Genomic DNA, 13,809 nt, shown 5'->3' on the forward strand with positions numbered 1-13,809 from the left:
TATATATAGGTATACCAGAATTTAAAGCTTTATATAAAAATAGGTTGATGTATTTAAAATAAAAAGCAAAAAGAATTAGCTTTCATGGCAGATTCTTAGTGAATTTATATTTTCTTTTTGTTATGAAATGAATCATATGTTTTTGTGATATAAATATACTCTATTATGTTACTGCAATGATGAGTTTTTATGTAAATAAGCTTGTTATCAATTTCTTCTCTTTTTAATCCTTCAAATATATTCAGAGTGAATGTAAATTTTGTATTAATTATTAGGTGTGCTGTGATATTCTATTCAACTCTTATGGCTATGCAGTCCGAAAGTTTGATATCCATTTCATATGGCTGTAAACAGTAAGAGCGCATTGTAAATAATTTCATATTTTTTTAATGTTATTATTGGCAGTCCAGCAGCTACCATGGGAAGACACCGTGACACTACTCAGCAAACCATGTCGGTGAAGTCAAACAAATTAAGAAAATAAATGGTCTTCTTCCTTTTCTTTTTATTTTTATTACTTTCTAATCCTATCGAGCGTCGAAGAACAAAAGAAAAAAGATATAGAAGTAAGGTAAATGTATTTTTTTATTTTTTCTTCTTCTTCTTCTTTTTTTTCTGACTGGGGGGGAAAAATTGCAAGTCTAGGAATTATTGTTAAATAAATTTTTAAAAATTCTTTCCTTTACATATAAATGGTAACAGTCTGACATTTTTAGTGTTAACCAATGAAGACAACCTGTAAACTCTCATGAATCAGTTTATATATAAAGCTTTATGCATTTTTATCAATTTTTGTGTTAGGTAATTATGCAACAAGAGTTTACAGGCAACTGATGCAACATTTTATTAAGTCGTTTTGTGTAAATATAGGACATATTTCTCTCTGGATTGAGGTAAATTCTTACTGGAAAATTTCTTTTCTTTTTCTTCTCTTCTCTTCTCTTCTCTTCTCTTCTCTTCTCTTCTCTTCTCTTCTTCTCTCTTCTTCTCTTCTCTTCTCTTCTCTTCTCTTCTTCTCTCTTCTCTTCTCTTCTCTTCTCTTCTCTTCTCTTCTCTTCTCTTCTCTTCTCTTCTCTTCTCTTCTCTTCTCTTCTCTTCTCTCTTCTCTTCTCTTCTCTTCTCTTCTCTTCTCTTCTCTTCTCTTCTCTTCGTTTTGTTTTGTTTTCTTTCTTTTCTTTTCTTTTTTCTTTTTTTCTTTTCTTTACAGGGAATACGTTTGACAATGTACTCTCACTTTGTAAAAATCTTTATTCTGGAAAATGTTACATCTTGTAGGTTTAATAGTACTGGTAATTCAGGGTTAAGCCTTGAGAAAGATGGACCGACAACAGTATAGCAATTTGATTACCTGAAGTCACCAAGCAGGGTTGATCAAGACTTTTTTAATACAAACCTGATATGCAATAGCAGGCAACTTACTGGTCTGGAGACAGTTTCCCAAAGTGGCAACTCCTGGAGAAAGGTGGGGGGGGGGGGGGGGTCAGCACACTCTGCAAAACCTCCCACTTGCAATATTTGCCATTTGTTTACCTTTTATCAGTTAACGACTAGAAGAGCCATATTAGCCAGTTGATTTCTTAGAAATCACATCTTTTAGAGACCGACATGCCAAAAAAAGTTGTGGTAATTGAGTTGGATATGAGATATAATTTCATTTTCAGAAAGCTTTTTTTAGAATTTGTGGCGTGATGACTGCTTTGGCATGCGATTGTCAGGTAGTGAAAGTGACGGAAACGGTGAGAGTAGAGATAAATGGTCGATGTTTGTTACTTTATTTTTTGTGTTGAGTTAATGGTTAATGGTTAAAAGCAAGAGAAATGTGCTAGACATCTAAGGTCATGTAGCACTATAGTTAATGTTTGGGAAGGGTGGTTGAGTTAGTGATTAGTTGTCTAAGCTGGCAAAGGAATTGGTGAGTGAAAGGGTTTAGGGTCGGGTGTGGTAAGGAGTTAGATTAAAATGAAGGATATGTTACGTTTGAGGAAAGAGAATAGGTTGTTGAAGCGAAAGTGTGGGATTCTGAAGGATGTCTGATAGGTTGGGAGGTCGGTGAAGGGAGGATAGAGGGGGGAAAGCAGAGGTAGGGTTGTTTCAAACGTGGGCACGATAATAGGATGTGTGGGATTGAAAGGGGAACATTACATAAGGAACAAAAGGGGTTTGGTTTCAGATTGTGACATCAGATAGGAGTGTGTTAGACGGGTGTGGCCAATGCGTAAGGGGGCGAGGGGCAGTCTCCCAACGTCTGTTCCGATGAATGGAGCTGACCAGGAGGAGATTGATATTTTTAAACAGAATTAATTTATTAGTGCGGAGGCTTGACCAAAAAGATTGCCATCGTTATACAAGAAGGTCTTAAAGTGTGGGAAATAATCCGTGGCTGGGATATGTGAGAAGCGTGGTTGGTATGATGGGGACATAGAGGCGTGGCGTGCTAGTGTATCTGCCTGTTCATTGCCGGGGATTCCAACATGGCTGGGGCACCCAAGCAAAATTTGATTGTTTTATGGCGTGTGGACAGGTAGAACAACCATTTCGGGATCTTACAAACAAGGGGGTTGGTGGTGTGTATTGACTTTATGAGAGTTAATGAGTTACGGGAGTCAGTAAAAATTATAAAAGAGGAAGAGGAAAGTGAGTTATTGTGTTTTAGAGCAAAAAGGAGTGCATACATTCTGTAGTAAGGACACTGGATTCAGGAGGAAGGGAGTATTTGAAAAGTACGAGTTGGGAAGATTACTGCAAAACCAGCCCCGGAGGTGGATTTGGAGCATCAGTATATACGTGAATACTAGAGGAATGAGTGGAACATGGTCAAGGAAATGTGTGAGAAGGACAGTAGGAGGGATATTTGTTTTTGGTGGGTCGGGGAAACGAAGAGCAATATGGGGGTGAGGTATGAGCCATGGAGGGACGGAATGGACAGAGAATGGGAGAGGTTGAGATGGGGGAAAGGGGAATGTGAGAGGAGGGTATCCATGCGTGTTGAAAGGAGTAGGAAATCGTGGAGATGAAGCTAAGGTAAGAAGTAAGGTTGTGGGATATTAGTTTAGTGAGGGAAATTGGTGGAATCGACATAGCATCGGAGAGAGAAAGGCACGACGTCGAGATAGAGATGGTATGCCTGATTCAGTGTACGGCTCTAAACTGGGGAGGAGCGAAAGGCGCCTAGTGCTAAGCGAAGACCACAGTGATGGATTGTATCAAGATGGGCAAGGAGAGAAGTTGAGGCAAGGAGTAATATGGCATCCATAATCAAGAGTGGAGAGGATCAAAGTAACATGAAGATGAAGGAGAGTTTTGCGATCTGACCCCATGATATATGGGAGGAGTTTTTAGATTCGAAGACGGCGGAGAGCTTTTTCTTTAATGTGTAGAATATGGTCTCGCCAGGACAGTTTTGGAGTAAAAAATGACACCTAGGAATTTTTGCCAGAGGAAGGGCATTGGGAGTGGATTTGCCATATAAGAAAGTGGGGTAGAGGACCTAAAACGTGGGCGAGAAAAAAAAATGGAGAAAGATTTAGAGGTAGAAAAGCGGAAGCCATGGTTTGTGGCCCAGGAAGATACTGATGAATTGCAGATTGAAGAATTGGTAGAGATTTGGTATGGATGTGCCAGAGGCATAGATGGTTAAATCATCAACATATAGTGATGCCCCGGGCTCTGGTGGTAAAACTGAGACAATATCATTAACAGCAAGAAGGAATAAGTGGTACTGAGCACACTGCCTTGTGGGACACCTTCGATTTGGGAAAGAAAGATGATGTGACAGAGGATTTTGACCTGGAAAGGCGTTGGGAGAGGAAGGACTTTATGAAGCCCCACCCATGTTTCCACGTATGCCTAGAGAGGACAATTTTTTAAAGGATATGGTACCGCCATGTCGTATCATATGCTTTTTCTAGATCAAAAAAAATAGCTAGTACGGATTCATGGCGTGCAAATGCAGATGTAATATATGTCTCAAATGAGCAAGGGGGTCAGCTGTGCTTCTGGCAGGGCGAAAACCGAATTGGGAAGGAGAGAGAATATTGTGAGATTCAAGATACCACATTAAGCGGAAGTTCACCTTTCGCTCTAATAGTTTGCACAAGCAGTAGTTAGTGTGATGGGGCGATAGTCTTGGGGAAGGGTACCCGTTTATTGGTTTCAGGAAGGGAAGGATAAAGAGTTTTCTCGCCAATTAAAAGGGGAAAATTTTTCCTGATGTCCAAATGTGGTTGTATATTTTTAATAGGAAGGATAAGGAGGAAGAGGGGAGTTCCCGGGAAGCATAGGGTTAGTAAATACCGTCAGGGCCTTCATGAGTGTTACGGCACGATTGTAGGGCAGCAATGAGTTCAGAGGAAAAAAATGGGGCATTATAGGACTCATCAGAGGATGGGGTAAAGGGTAATGGGGTACGTTCTCTGGTGGTCTTAATAGAAGAGAAGTGTGAAGATGGGTGAAACCACTACTGACCTGGCTAAAATAATCACCCATTTTCATTAGCGACTTGGAGGGGATCAGAAATGAGGGTTTTTCGAATATGGAGGACAGGGGCAGGATGGGGGGGATGTTTGCCTGATAGTTTATGGATTCGGCGCCAAACATTTGAGATAGATGTAGAGGATGTAATTGTTTGAAACAAAATTTCGCCAGCTATTGTTTTACTATTCCGATTGTACGACGGAGATAGCAGATGCTCTTTTAAAGGAATAAGGGCGATAGTTGATTTGGAGTACCTCTCTTGTAGCGGTAACTGTTCCAGGCTGCACGTTTTAAGCGAAGTGCTTTAGTGCAATCAGATTTCCACCATGGAACACATGGGAGGTAATGGTCTTGAGGTTCGAGGATAGCTGTATGTGCAGCTCTTAAGACTGTATTTGTGAATACTGTATCATTTTTGAAATGGAAGTGAGGGAGGATGGAGGGTATGAATAGCAGAGAGTGAAAAGAAAATATGCCAGTCAGCTCTATCAAAAACCAGCGTGGGGAGTTAGGGAGTGGTAGTATGAAGTAGGAGAAAGGAGAACTGGAAAGTGGTCACTATAGGGAAAGGTGTCTAAGACTGACCAGTGGAAATCTAATGAAGAGAAGGGGAGCATAGAGAGGGTCAATGCATGAAAGGGTTGCGTGCGTGTATCAAAGTGTGTGGGGGGGATCTGAAATTTTGTATAGTAAGGTCAGCTGTGGAGAGGAAGCGCTCTAGAGATCGGCCTCGGGAGTTTGTGATAGAATCCACCCCATAGAGTGTGGCGGCAGTTAAAGTCACCAACTATGAGGAAAGGTGGTTGAAGTTGGGAAATTAGATTTTCAAAAGCAACAAAGTCAATGGGGTGGGATGAGGAGAAGTAGACTGATATCACTGTGATCCAACGATGAAGGAAGATATGGATAACTGTGCAAGGGACATTGGTTTGAAAGGGAGTGTGACATAAGGTGTTTTCTGATTGATAAGTATGGATGAGACATAAAGGGAATGTGGGGATGAGACAAAATGATAATTGGGGATTGGTATTGGAGGATGTGTTAGAAAGGTCTCTTGAAGGGATGGGCTGTGTTGGGAGGGGGTAGGAGGATTGGGTGTAGGGGGGATATCGTTAGGAGGAGGATGGATATCAGCAGTTACTTGGAGTGTGGAAGGAGCAGGAGTTGTAAGATTGAGGTTGAGTGTTTAAATTTTCATTAGGTAATCTTGAATATTTTTCAATGGTTTCTTCTAAGGAGTTGGTTTTGGGATTTGGGGGATATAGGATTTCTTGTGAGGGGGGGAAGAGAGGACTGGTGTCTCAAACAAGGAGTAAAGGAGGTGGAGGTGATTGTGTGGTAGGGGAAGAGGGGGTGGAACGTTGTTCTGTCTGTTTCGGGTAGTGCGAGGAGGGAGGGGAAGGGGTTGGGGTTGTGTGGTGATTGAATATCTGTAGTAGAGATTGGAGTGTCTGGTTTAGGATGGCAAAAGAGTTTGACTGGGGAAGGTAGGAGGGAGAAGAGGGGGGTTTAGATGTAGGGGGGGTGGTTTAGGAGAATTGGTAGAATGAGCAGTATTACTGGAGTTTAAAGGGGTAAGAGAGAAACCACGTCCCACGTGCTTCTTGTCTGGCTTCATGTAGTGTGAGTCCAAGTTTGAATCTGAGAGTTGCTACCTCAGACTCAAATTTGTAGGTGGGACAGCCCCTTAAAACATTATGGGGGCCGCCACGTTGGCACATGTGCGTGATTGTGCAGGGCAGTTAGATCGGGTATGGCCAGGGTTTTTGGGACATAGTGGGCATCTGGCTGTGGAACGGCAATGTTTGGCTGGGGTTTTCCTAGACGCCAACAATTTTGGCACTGACGTGGAGGAGGGTTGGGATGACGAACCCGGAGGGATTCTCCTCCTATATAACGTTAAAGGGGAAGGTCATGTCTACGGAAAAGGTAAATTTTTGGGTATGTTAGTGGGTTTCTTTCGATTTCCTCTGGGGGAATGGAGTAGCATTGTACTGACGTTGCATCATAGTCTGTGAGACAGGCAAGTAGGTCTTCTCCACAATCTGACCAATCTTTGTCATAGATTGGGCAATTTGCTGGGGAGATTGAAACTGTTCCGGTGCAAGTATTGAGGGTTGGATGGGTTTCTGCAAGGATGGGGTTACCATATATGTCTGTTAGTTTTGTTAATGCTATAGCTTTGGGTTTTTGGATGTTACTGGGGACAAGACGGGAGCGGTCGGGTCGGCTACGGAAAGAGACTTTACCTACTTGTTTTTTTGGGGACATTGTTGGAAGAGAAGGGGTTTGTCAGAGTAGGGAGCTGTGGGAGGGATCACGAAAAAAATCGGTCCATTTGGCTGCGCTGAAGAGGGTATTCAATATTGTTGTATTTATAGGGGTAGTTGAAGGGCGGGTGCGTGACGATGGAGTAGTGTTGAGGGAGGTAGTGTTATGGGGACGTGGGCAATAAAGTTAAAGTTAAAGTTTAAAGTTAAAGTTTGGTTTGGATTCCATTTGATACAATGGATATTCTTGGTGTGACATACTGTCCTGCTTGATTTTGCTCACGTGTTTGAGCTGCTGCTGACTCGGCGGGAAACCCAGTCCTTGCCCGCCGTGGTGCCCAGCCACAAACAGTAACCTCCGGGCGACAGTTTGCAACTTCTCGCGCCTGGGCGGGGCGCGAACCGCTGACCCCTCGGATGAGAGGCCGACACGTTTCCACTGTACTAACCCGGAGGCTGTAATAAGGCTGTAAGGTATTAATAAGGGAGGATGGGGTGGTTGATGTTGGAGGTTGTGGGGGTAGAGGTGATGAAGTTGAGCGTGCTGGGAGAATGGAATGTTCCTTTAAAGGGTTGGTTTTTTGGCTACTGTAAATAGTAGGCATTGATGAGGGGGTAGTTGTTGCAGTGTTTGGAGCCGTGGTCAAAGGAGAGCCTGGGGTCAGGGAATCGGATGAGTTTACATCTTTGGGGCTATTTGATAAAGGGGCAAGCCTCATTGCCCCTAATAGTGGAGATAAGTTTTCATTATTGGCCATGGTAAGCCTGGATTATGTTGGGAATAAAAACAGTCCACCCCTCAGGGTCCCCTTGAGGGGTAAGGGCTAGATAACTAAATCAGGGGAATACCGTGCCCATGGCTCCCTCAGGCCGTTCGGGATTGGCAGAAAGTCAGCCTTTCATCCTTTCAGCACGGCCTCAACCTTTGGAGGTGGATAGTAGAAGGTTTGGGGGAAGGGACAGAAAAGAAAGGTGGGAAGGAAAATAAAGACCATGCAAATTAGTTGAGTCGAGGGCTGAGTCCCAAGGTTGGGGAGTTCCCCATCATTGGGTCCCAGTCTCCGCCTCCTAAGCCCCCCCACGACAACAACGGGCAAGGGATTGGGGGGGCGTGTTGAGTTTTAATATTTATTTTTTGTTTATTTTCTATTTTCTGTGTAATGTTTTCATTTTTATCAACAGAGTCTTCCCCCACCCCCCCCTCCTTTTTTTTTTATCAACTTTTCCATTTTATGACACTTCTCGCATGTTTTTTTTTAGATCATCTCTTCTTTTTTTCCTCTCTCCATTTTCAATCCTTTCTTTCTTTCTTTTCTCTGCTTTGTCACTTTATTTAGTTTTCTCTTTTAAATGTGTTCACTTATTTGGAATAAAAGGGCCAAAGCTATTTATTTTGTGATGCATTTTGAAGATCGTTTTTGCTATGTTTTTATTAATATTACAGGATTTCTAGATTTTCCAATATTAGATTTATTAAAGAACCTTGAAGGATTCTCGTTTTCCCATAACACAAAATTTTAATTTTAAAAATTTTATTAATAGAGCTCACCTGAAAAAAATTACCTTTCTTTGCGGTAAACTTTTAAGAAAGAAAAGTGTTTTTATTTTTCTTTTCTTTTCTTAAACTTTTCTTTTCTTTGGTATAAGGGAGGTAAACAATGACAATTTACCCGCAATGCAACTCAGTTTAATTCATCATAAGATTTTGATCTTCTGCTGTTGATTACAGGAAAGGTCTGAATGTGATAAAAAATACAGGGAAACTGGGGGAGGGGAGTACAAGGAAAGATTTCAGAACTACTTATTGCAAACTAGACAATTACATCTAGCATTTCTTCCAGCTTTCAATAAAGATTGAAAGAAAAAGAAAATATAACGACGTCATCAAAAATGTGTTTATCAGTACTATAAAGTAAATACATAATATATACTGAAGCTTATCATCTACAGTATTGTGTTTAAGATTAAAATCAAATAAATTATAAGTGTAATCATAATTACCTAGCATCTAAGGCAACTAATATAACTCTCTCTTCCAAAGAACACAAAATCAGTTAAAGCAAGCACAATTGGCCGTGAAATGCACACACATACAATGGAAGGCAATCTAGTAAAAGTGGTAGTTGATATGCATGTGATGTATCCTAGTTGATACCAGTTAAATAATAAACGTTACTAAGCTACTAGGGAATGCAGTTTACATAAGCAACAGTGTGTGTATATACAGAAGCATCTTGATCATCTAGGAATTAACTGATTGGGGGAGGCTGTAAAAAGGTTGTCCTCTTATTGTCTGAGAAATGACTTTCTCTTGGGTATTTTATGATAGCATGAAAATATGAGTAATAAAACACAAATCCAGATAAAAAGTCAAGGTCAAAGTCACAATACTTTTTTTTTTTTTTTTTTTTTTTTCTATTATCACCATCATTAATTTTACGAGACACTCTACATTTTCCAGGTAATAATTGTGTTTAAAAGAAAATGGGTTAAATTAATATTCAACAACTATTATGACATTTACAATATACACAATCATTCAATGCCTTGTGTTGTTTTTTCTTTTTCTTTTTTTTTAAGTAGAGCAAGCCTAATCATACCATGAACTCAAGTTATCCCAAGTCCAACCTAGATCATCAAAACACTCCTTGAGACAAAAAGAAAAAAAAAAAGGAAGCATGAATACTGTTCAAGAAGAGGAGGAATCACAAAGGCTTAAATTTCAAGACAAAAATCAAGCTACAACTGAATGCCAAGAGATATATTCAAGGTATAAATTGTGCATATAAAACTGACTACAGGTTTTTTTCTAAATATTTCATACTACCATATCAATTTTTCATCAGATATTACCTTAAAACTCTCCTCTAGGAAAGATGCTCATGCAAATCCCAGCCTCGCTTCATGGGTGAAGAACGTGCTTGTCAAATTTATTCAGTAAATGAACAGCAAGTGGATTTAGTGTCCCTTACCAGACACTAACCCTTTGGCAATTTCATTCCAAACAGATTATTTTTCACTTTTTGATCTCACTTCCCTCTGTCGCAGCTACATTCTCAACCAGCCTTACAGCAGCACCACAACTGGAATCAACATTTTGCTGTGAGTGAGCCTTCTTTCCATAGCATCAGTTGTGCTTTCCTTTTACTTCAGTTTCAACGTAGATAAGTTCACAGTAAGGAAACAGTTTGATTTAATTTTTTTTCTTTCTTTCTTTCTAATTTTGTTTTCTTTTATCGTGAGAGGGGGAAAAAAAAAATTAACTTTTAATTTTGATATATGCTTTTACATACTAAAGAAAGAGCTGATATGTACATAAACTCTGCAATAAAAGTGTGAGGCCAAAGGAGAACTATTCCTTCCAGTATTTATTAAAGCCTTTTGTTCAGGAAATAAAAATATCAGCGAGGTATAGTTTTGCATCTAAAGAATTAACATGTTTCATCTGGAACTGCTGTCCTTACATCCATAAAAGTATCTTAAAGAAGAAGGAGAGAAAAAAAAAAAAAAAAAAAAAATTATCACCAACAGAAATACTATAATTTAAAAGGCAATGTAATAATACATCAGACAATCCAAGACAGCAAACAACTACAATGGGGCTCATCGCTAACATGGAAACATGAATCACATAATATACAACGAATGCATCTTTGGAATTTCTTTTCTACCGCTGCTCTCTGGAATATGTACAGTGCCACAAGACAGCCATCCAGTAACATTTTATGTTTCGTGAAATCTTCCTATCAAAAATATCCTTTGCTATAACACCCTCTCCTCATCTCCACATACTAAAAACAAGTCCAAAATACTGCAACTCACAGCATTACTTTGACAATCAGATAAGGAAATCTCTGCCTTTTTTATACCTATACATATATCCATTTACACATTCTCTCCTCACAAATTTAAACAGTATAGCATATTTTCTGATCCACAGGCCATACACTTTTACATTTTAATCTGTATTTCCTTGCATCTTTTGTTTTGTTTTTTGTATTGTTTTGTTTTTTTGGCATAGGACCACAAGCACCAAAAATCAGCATGATAATAATGTACACCAAAGAGTGATAATACAGGATCCACACACTATTCATAAACAATCCTTTAAAATCCGAGGGAAGACAAGTCAACAAATAAGCTTTTGCATAGAATTTGTCCTTTGGCCAAGAGATTCAGCTGAAGGAACAAATTAAATGTATATTATGGATGAATGGTGGATTTGGTGCTTAAGATAAGGAAACACATTTAAAACTGCAAGTCGTTTAAATAATGCAGGAATACTCCTTCTTTCCACATCAAGGAATAGAGGACTCCACTTACTCGACGCCCCCAGAAAACACTCACAGGGATTCGTATATGTACTTTTCACTTCTCAGCCGATCCTGCAATGTGAAAAAATAATGCCTCAAAGGTTAATCACTGTGCTACTAGAGCATACTGTTCTGATACAGTACTCACTGTGCTACTAGAGCATACTGTTCTGATACAGTATAATATAATAATTAAGAAAGCATTCATTCTTAAAGTATGCTGTGTACATCATTGTTTAGTAAAAAAAAAAAAAAATTTTTTTTTTTTAAGAAAATATTCCTCAAAACTTTCAATTTCCTTGATATGTAGAAATGTTAAAACTCAAAATATTAATTTCAAACATAACTTCAAGAAGACCAACTGAAAGTGGACAAGCTTACTACTTCACCAGACTTACCTTTTGTAGGAAAAATATTCTGATGTATAATTAACACTTATAATATGTAGGTGTGGAATGATTTCTGTATTATGTCCACCACACTAATTAAATTTATGCATTCTTGGTTTAAAAGAGGAGGCAGACTATCTATGTATATGTCAGTAGCATGTTGCTGGTTGTTTGCAATTTGTTGTTTGAAAAATATTTCTGATCAAATTTCTGTGGTTTGGGCAGCAAGTGAGAGCCAGTATACCCCTTTCATACATCTTTTATGAACGTTTGTGTTTTTTTAAACCATTCCTCAAAACCATCTTTATTCACAAGTGAACTGTGTCACAATATCACATCAAAATTAGGAGGAGAGGAAAGTGTGTATGGCGAGGGGAAAAAGTAAAAGTAAAAAGCAAAGGGGGAAGAAGACAGGAGAAGGAGAGACATAGAGAGGGAGGGAAGAAGATGCAAAAGAAAGCAAGAGAAAAGGACACTACTCTGTGAATTGGTACACAAGAAAGTTTGAGAGATGGTAAACATGTCCACGAAAAGTGTGGAAAGGAGCTAGGCAGTAGGGGAGTGAGAAGGCAAGAGACAGATCAAGATTACGAGAGAGTGTATACAAGGGCCTTCTCTTAGCCTTACACATACAATTCATTTTCTTACTTTTTTTTCCCAAATGTCATCCGGGTCACATACCATTATTTGACTGAGTCTCACCGCCCGGCTGGTGACTGTTCTTCTTCTCCACGTGGCCTGAACAGTGCTCACACTCATCGTCTGTGTCAGAACTGCTCACGTCAAATTCGTGGGGCTTCACATAAACACAGCAACCTGCATGGCATGTACAAGGGTTACGGAGTATTCTACACACTCGATGGGGTTGATGACACAAAAGAATGTCAACTTGCTTCCAACTATTCTTATTTCATACAAGGGCTACATTTCTTTTCTCTTTTTTTCATGCAGGGTCTATTTCAAAAACTTAAAGGCTCATATTCATAGGGAACTGCAATGTTAGCTATATATCAACCAGTTCACCTGTAAAGAAAAACTTAAAAAGTTGCTAGGAAGAAGAAAAATGTTAATGTCAAAGATGTTAATATACTTCAAAACAAATATACACAAAATTACTAATATAATATGGGTAACAAATAAACAGTGATGGTAACTGATACCAATAGCAAGACAATACATGCTACTGGTCTTGCAAAATAAATGAATAAAAATTTTATAAAATAAATAATATATATTTATTTTAATAACAATAAACCACCAAAAATCTTTCTCATTACAGATTCATCCTCAAGGGTCCAATCAAATTATTTTCTTCAGATATCCAACAACTCGTCAGAACTAAAATAAATCCATTTCATTCTTACCATCTCAAAAGTAAACCCAATTCTATGCACACAAAAACCTACTGTAATAACACAGAAGCTATTAAATATCAATTGTGGATAGCAAAAAGATGAATACTGTGGCATATACCCTCACACAGTCTGAAGGTTACCTATGGAATAATTAATTCAGTGTTATAAAACGTCCCTTCCCTCAAGAGACACTGCACCAAGTCAGGGAACGAAAGTGCACCAATTCCTCAACACAAATCTACACTTGCTAGGTTATCTAGAAAATGAATTCTGATTTCCCACCTAAACCCTTGTCCGAAACCATTCATTCTTTTAAAGACCCAAAGAAGTAGGTGTTTCTAGAGGGAAGTCCACTGGGCATTTCCGTCACATGAACGCAAATCATCAGACTATAATAAAGATTTTCCAAAAATCAATAAAACTAAGTAACTGGGCTGTAGCACTGCATATTGAATAAAAGCCAAACTGAAGTAGAAAAAGTACGCTAAGGATCTTGTCATAGGTAACAAGCATTTCAAACTGCCGGGTGTTTTTCCCTCACTTTCGCAAACTGGAACACAGAAGTAATATAAACCACTTCAAAAGGATATCTATAACATGAGACTATGCAGTACCAGTATTTGTAACAGTGAAAAAAAAAAATTACTTCCATTACAACACTGATAAAAAAAAAATAGATAATATATATGTAATTTTTCAGTAGACTGATAATAACCACAAGAAAATCTACTCCTGTGAAAAATACCTAAAAAAATCAGGGTTATTGGAAGTGACATTGAAAAGTTAATCCATAAAAATAAAGAGAAGGTTTGAGGAGTAGGAAGAGAAGTAAATAAAATAAAAAACTAAAGGAAAGCGAGGCAAGAGGAAGAAAAAAAAAAGAATAATAAAAATAAAAATAAAAGGAAATAAGGAGAAAAATGGATAAGAAAAAGAAATGGTGATAAATAACATCAAATGAAGTAAAAAAAAATATAAAAAATAAATAAATAAGATATAAATTATATAA

At 38.6% G+C, this 13,809-nt stretch overlaps 2 protein-coding genes and 1 long non-coding RNA gene across 3 annotated transcripts in view; 1 reads left to right on the plus strand and 2 right to left on the minus strand.

Annotated features, from left to right (window-relative positions):
- LOC119578667 (F-box/WD repeat-containing protein 5-like) overlaps positions 1–501 on the plus strand; it is a 46,568-nt gene extending 46,067 nt beyond the window's left edge. The window contains 1 exon segment of the mRNA XM_037926232.1: positions 10–501. The gene's annotated coding sequence lies outside the window, so the exon portion shown is untranslated.
- LOC119578666 (E3 ubiquitin-protein ligase PPP1R11-like) overlaps positions 1–13,809 on the minus strand; it is a 62,218-nt gene that overhangs the window by 10,582 nt on the left and 37,827 nt on the right. The window lies entirely within an intron of this gene.
- Positions 9,135–13,809, minus strand: part of LOC119578668 — a 12,384-nt gene continuing 7,709 nt past the window's right edge. Inside the window, exons 3-4 of the long non-coding RNA XR_005229203.1 lie at positions 12,127–12,261; positions 9,135–11,128 (exon numbers count right to left, since the gene is read on the minus strand). This is a non-coding gene — a long non-coding RNA (uncharacterized LOC119578668). The remainder of the gene's footprint in view (positions 11,129–12,126; positions 12,262–13,809) is intronic.

Source organism: Penaeus monodon, chromosome 11, assembly GCF_015228065.2.
Source record: "Penaeus monodon isolate SGIC_2016 chromosome 11, NSTDA_Pmon_1, whole genome shotgun sequence".
Taxonomy (NCBI): Eukaryota; Metazoa; Arthropoda; class Malacostraca; order Decapoda; family Penaeidae; genus Penaeus; species Penaeus monodon.